This window comes from Sphaerodactylus townsendi, linkage group LG14 (genome assembly GCF_021028975.2).
Source record: "Sphaerodactylus townsendi isolate TG3544 linkage group LG14, MPM_Stown_v2.3, whole genome shotgun sequence".
NCBI lineage: Eukaryota > Metazoa > Chordata > Lepidosauria > Squamata > Sphaerodactylidae > Sphaerodactylus > Sphaerodactylus townsendi.
The window spans coordinates 15,441,424-15,447,383 of record NC_059438.1 but is presented as its reverse complement, the minus strand read 5'-3'; positions in this window follow the sequence as shown (position 1 = coordinate 15,447,383).

Here is a 5,960-nt window from a genome sequence, read left to right as displayed (position 1 = left end):
CCGAGCCCCCTCTAACCCGAAACCTTGCCGGCATTTAGTGACACTATGTGCGCCATCAGCCGTCAGATTAAACCGATCCAAAGCGATTCGCTCCCACCAACCATGGCTTCCAAGTAACATCTTCTCGTCATGTTTTATGCATGCCGGGAACCGCAATCTACTGCTTGCCTTTCCGAGTCCGCTAACATTTTCATTTTGCTCAATTTGCAGATACAAATGGGCAAGGAAGTTACGCCGGGGACAGGGACGGAGTGTTTTCTTGTGCAGAGACGCCATCCTCTCCTGCCTCTCAGCAAGGCCTCGGATTGTCTGAGTGATGGCGTCTCTGCCAGGCAGATGCTTTGAAGCAGAACCGAAGGTGATTCCAGTAAGATCTTAGCTGGCTTTGGTCTAGGAGAGAGAGGTTTCCGAGGGCAGCTTAAGAGGAGAGAGAATGTGCTTTAATGAAGGAGCTACTGCTCTTGAGGGAAGACGTATTCTGGGAGAAGCGATCCCTACTGAATATCCAAGAAGTTTCAGACAGCTGAGAGTGCCGGAGGAGAGAACTGATGTTGGCCTCTTCCGTGAGCGCGGGGCCATCTTGAAGGAAGATGTTGCCCATGGCCAACCCTGCTCACGTTAACGCCAGCTGCAAGATGCCCTCGAAAGAAAGGTTCACTTTTCAAAACTCAAAAAGTGATATTTTTCTTTTCCCCTTCTTGTCGATGACTTCCTCCCCACTTGCTTCATTAAGAGAAGATGGGAGCAGACAACAGAGAGTTCAATTCTCTTGTTTTATAGAGAAATACCAAGAACTCTGATCCAGTTTGTTATCCCACGTTATAGACTCCATGATTGATTATACTGAATCAGATAAAGTAGTCATGCTTTTAAATTGTCAGGATTTTCATTGTTGCCTTATAGTGGCAAAGTTTTTGTCAAAAGTTTGTAAACTGAATGTATGTCAAACGTGAAGTCTTACTTTTCACTTTTTAACTGGAATTGTATTTTATACTATTGTGTTATATGCCAATAAAGGCTTATTGAAATTGAAAATTGTCTTGTTTTATAGCTTTCCTCAATGAATAAAGCAGATCTGAACAACCAGTAGCTCCCAATTAGCATCAGAGAATCTGACAGAGAGAACTTCCAAGAGAAGAGTGCTTACTGCAGATTTCTGATGATGTTTGGGTAAAGTTATTCATTCCACAGCTAAGGAGGCTAACCACGCTGTCCTCGAGATGATGCGGTCTTCCATACACATGCAGGGATTGGGGATTTTCCCACACTAAGGTTTTTTGTGGGGGGTTCCCCCCCCCGTTTCAATTTATGGACCTCTTCTCACCCACTAACAGGATGAAATTGTCCATCCCACTTTTAAATCCACCTAAGCCAATGGTGGAGAGGAAATGCAGCATGGTGTAGCCCAATCTCATCAGATCTGGGAAACGAAGCAGGACGGGTACTTGGAAGGGAGATTGCAGAGGAAAACTCTGCAGAGAGGAAACCAATGGCAAACCACCTCTGCTCAATCACATGTCTTGACAACCCCACCTGGGTTGCTAAAAGCCAGCTGTGACTTGATAGCGCTTTGCACATATGCAAGCCAGTGGCCATTCTCACATCTCAAGGTAGCAAGTTGCACGATTCAAGTATCTGTGCCTAACCTAAAATAGCAAATGAAACACAGAGAGTGGAGCAATGGCGTAGCGCCAAGGGGACGAGGGGGTGCACAATGTACTGGGCGTGTGCCGGTGTGGGGCGTAGAGGGGGCGTTCCGGGGCACAGGCAGGCATGAGCGTGGCAGGGCGCATGCATGCCCCGGGCGCAGTTTCCCCTTGCTTTGGCCCTGCAGTGGAGTTGTAAGAGCACTCTTTCAGAAAGCGGGTTGAAACAGAACATGCCAATCGATTGGCAGGCACAACTCAACTATTGAGGCTGGAGAATGGACATGTCTTAAAACATAATAGTGTGCAGGCTTATTCAGAACCAAGTTCCACTCAATTCAATGAGCCTTACTTTCAAGTATGTACATAGGATCTCAGCCATTTTCTCATAGTAAATATTTATTTTATTTTATCAATTTTTATATCCTGCCTCTCCCCTTCCAGGCTCAGGCTGGCATACAACAATATCAAAACAATTAAAACATTTAAAAAACATTAAACATTTCCATAATAAATACCTTATATCAAGAGGCAACACTATAAGATAGGTGCATCAAGGTAAGTGCATCACAAATCTGCCTGGGGAATCATAGAATCAAAGAGTTGGAAGAGACCCCAAGGGCCATCAAGTCCAACCCCCTGCAGTGAAGGAACACACAAGGTTATCATGGAGGTTATTCCATAACCAAGGAGTCACCACTGAGAAGGCCCCGATGCACAAGGGTGATCGGATTGTGAATCTGCCTGGAGTCTCAGCAAGGAAGGAAAGTAATAAAAGGAAGCAAATAAATATATAAGCACATTTTGATGTTTAGAACTATGATGTTAAGGTTAAGTCTGATGTCTGTGGAAGTGTGAATCTACACGTTTCTATAGGATGGCCTGTATAGATGTGTTCATTTTAATTATTATTTTAATTGGGGGAGGGGGGGTTATGTTATGTATCAGATTCAAACAGTCCATTTCGAAGAATTTTTATTTTACTGATAAAGCACATTCCATATTTCTTTTTGAAAAGCGCCATTAAATCCAATAACAGTAACCTTTCCCTTTTGATCGCTGCCACAACTATTCAAGAAACAGATTCTTTACGGAACACCGTTTTTAAGCAGCTTCCCTGGCACACAAAAAAACTACCCTTCAAAAATGTTTTTTGTAAAAACAAACCACCCCTTTCTCACTGTTCCAGCATCTTCGGGTGCGTTTTAAAGCGGTTATCCCCCCACCCCAAAAGAAACTCGAGTGTGATGGATAATCTAATTCTCTCACAAGGCCCCAAGACGCACATTGGGCATCCCAAAGCGTCCTTTTACTTCACATAGGGACAGATTGGCACAACAAATCTTCGACCGCAGGGAAACAAAACAGCAGGAGCGGGAAGGGGGGAGCATGAAACAGGTTTCCACCAGCAGAAGTCCTGCTAAACTGCTGAAACGCCATGCCAGAGGCAGTCTGCAATGGAAAGCTCCTGCCGCATCCGCGCCCATTGGCCCAGAAGCAACCGTAAAGCAACTCCTGCGATCGTAAAGATTTTTGCAGGCTATGACCCAAAAGGAACCAGAGGTGAATTTCTAAAATGGAACCCCCTCTGCTCCATCTCTTTTTCTTTGAGACAGGTAAACATGTGACTTTCTCATCCTTCATCCGCTACAGATGGCTAAGTATATGGCCCGCGTGATATAGTTGTTAAGAGTAGGTGGATTCTAATCTGGAGGACCGGGTTTGATCCCCCGCTCCTCCATCTGAGTGGTGAACCAGATGTGTTTCCGCACTCCTACATTCCTGCTCAATGACCTTGGACTAGTCACAGTTCTCTGAGGACTCTCTCAGCCCAACCTACCTCTCAAGGTGTCTGTTGTGGGGAGAGGAAGGGAAAGGAGCTTATAAGCCACCTTGAGTCTCCTTACAGGAGAGAAAGGTGGGATATAAATCCAAACTACTACTACTCCTTCTATATGGGGTCATCTTATCCCGAGTTAATACTACGGCTGACATAGCCCAAGCAAAGTCTCTGGGGTGGCTGCAAGGGCTGTTTTCCAAGACGACTGCCTGAATGGTTTAAAGTGGAGATGATCGAGTTCTGCCACTCAGCTATGACTTCTGGTCGCCAAACATCTGTTTGGCTTCTTCTTCCACCTCTCTGATCTGCTTCCACAGTCGTGACTAACCTGTTTGGGACAGGCACCTGTGTTAAGCAGCAGTGGCGTAGGAGGTTAAGAGTTCATGTATCTAATCTGGAGATTTGATTCCCAGCTCTGCCGCCTGAGCTGTGGAGGCTTATCTGGGGAATTCAGATTAACCTGTGCACTCCCACACACGCCCGCTGGGTGACCTTGGGCTAGTCACAGCTTCTCGGAGCTCTCTCAGCCCCACCTACCTCACAGGGTGTTTGTTGTGAGGCGGGGAAGGGAAAGGAGATTGTAAGCCCCTTTGAGTCTCCTGCAGGAGAGAAAGGGGGGATATAAATCCAAACTCTTCTTAAGCACCAGTATAGTTGACATAATCCCCACCTCTCCAAAAAAACATTTTGGAATATTTTTCGGCCATTAAAACAAAATTTATCACAGGATGAGCTATTTCACTTTGTATCTATGAAAGAAATAGCTTCAAGCAAGTATACAACTCCTAGTAAAATGGATGTGTAAATATATAAACCACAAAAGTTGAACGAAGCACCAGTATTTAAAATAGGCCATGCTCTTGAAGTAGACTGCAGTTTCTAAAAAATTTTTTGCGGGGGGATTATTTCTGGTGCATATGTAGGGATTAAGGGTACCACGCCAGACACGCTGAGAGTAGCAGATCAAAAAGCTGCGTGGCAGCGGAGAGGCCGTGACTCTTGGCTTATTCTTCATTACAGTACACCTCTTGGTTTTCAGCTTGTGCTTCCGGTTCCTGGGTCTTCCACAGATGCCCCCAGTCCTGGACTTGACACCAACAAGGTCATAACTCTGTCCGCTCCCTCTTCCCAACATGTCACTTCCTGTCCCAAGACTACAGAAGCTCAGCGACCCCTCTCCCCCGGGTCTGGAAATGTTGAAGACCGCTGAAATAAACCACCATGCGCTATGATGTCATAATCGCTATTGTGTTGGGAAAGGGGAGAGTCTGATTTTAAGATAAAGTTTAAAACGGGCATAATTTAGCAGCTTCCCCTATTTTATAAAAACAACCCCACAGCAACAGAACATCATGATTTGTCATCTCTTTGTAAATAAGCTTTGCCTCTTCCCAACTGCCTTAAGTGTAAGGTCACATACTGTTTGTAAGGTGGTTGTGGAGTTACAGAAATATTACCATTTCCTTTCATTGTTATTTTGTCGTGTGCAATTTTAAATAAAATCTTTTCAGTCAAACACTGCCCCCTCCTGGTGAATGACAATTTTCCTGCTAAGGAAAAGGAGTGTGGAAAAGTACGTTCTTTTAGGCTGATCTTAAAGGTACAATGTATTGCTCTTCTGAAGGTTTGTACTTTTTAAAGGAAGCTAATTAATATTGGCGCAAAGCTATTCTAGGTACACAAAGATAAAAACCCAAACAATAGCCTTACTTTCCACTGGAATTTGCTGTTGAAATTTCCAGTGACACAGAGAGATAATTCAGACCTTTCTCTTATTGGCACTGTTAGGGAGCAATCCATTAAAACGACTCTGAGTTTAAATAGAAAGGAGATTGTCAAACACTTTCTGAAAAGGCTGCTTCCAAACTTTGGTCTCCTCCAACCGCTTTAATGATTGTGCCAGTTATTCCCAAAATCAATACCTCAGGAACTGCCTCTCCCCTTATGCCCCCACTGAACCTCTGCGCTCTGCAGAAGCCAATCTGCTGTTGGTCCCTGGCCCCAATATGATCTGGCTAGCCTCCACCCTGGCCAGGACCTTCAGTGCCTGGGCCCCTGCCTGGTGGAACTCTTTGCCATTGTCCATTAAGGCTCTGCGGGACCTTGAGCAATTCCGCAGGGCCTGCAAAACAGAATTATTCCCCCGGGCTTTGGGGGGCAGGGGGACATTCGGTCCCCTGTATTTCAACGGGTATTTTAATCTGCATCCTAATCTTGATACTGACTGTCATTTTGACCAAACCTTCGTGACATGAAATGAAATGTTATTCTTTGCCATCTGATATTTTTGTGTGTGATTTTATTATTTAACAGTTTTTATGTTATTTGTTATTGGTTTTATCTTGTAAAGTTTCTATATGTATATTGTACACCGCCCAGAGCTCTTCGGGGGTGGGCGGTATATTAAATCTAACTAACTAACAAACAAATCACGAAAGTGACACTCGCATGACAAAGAAACCAGCGACACAACC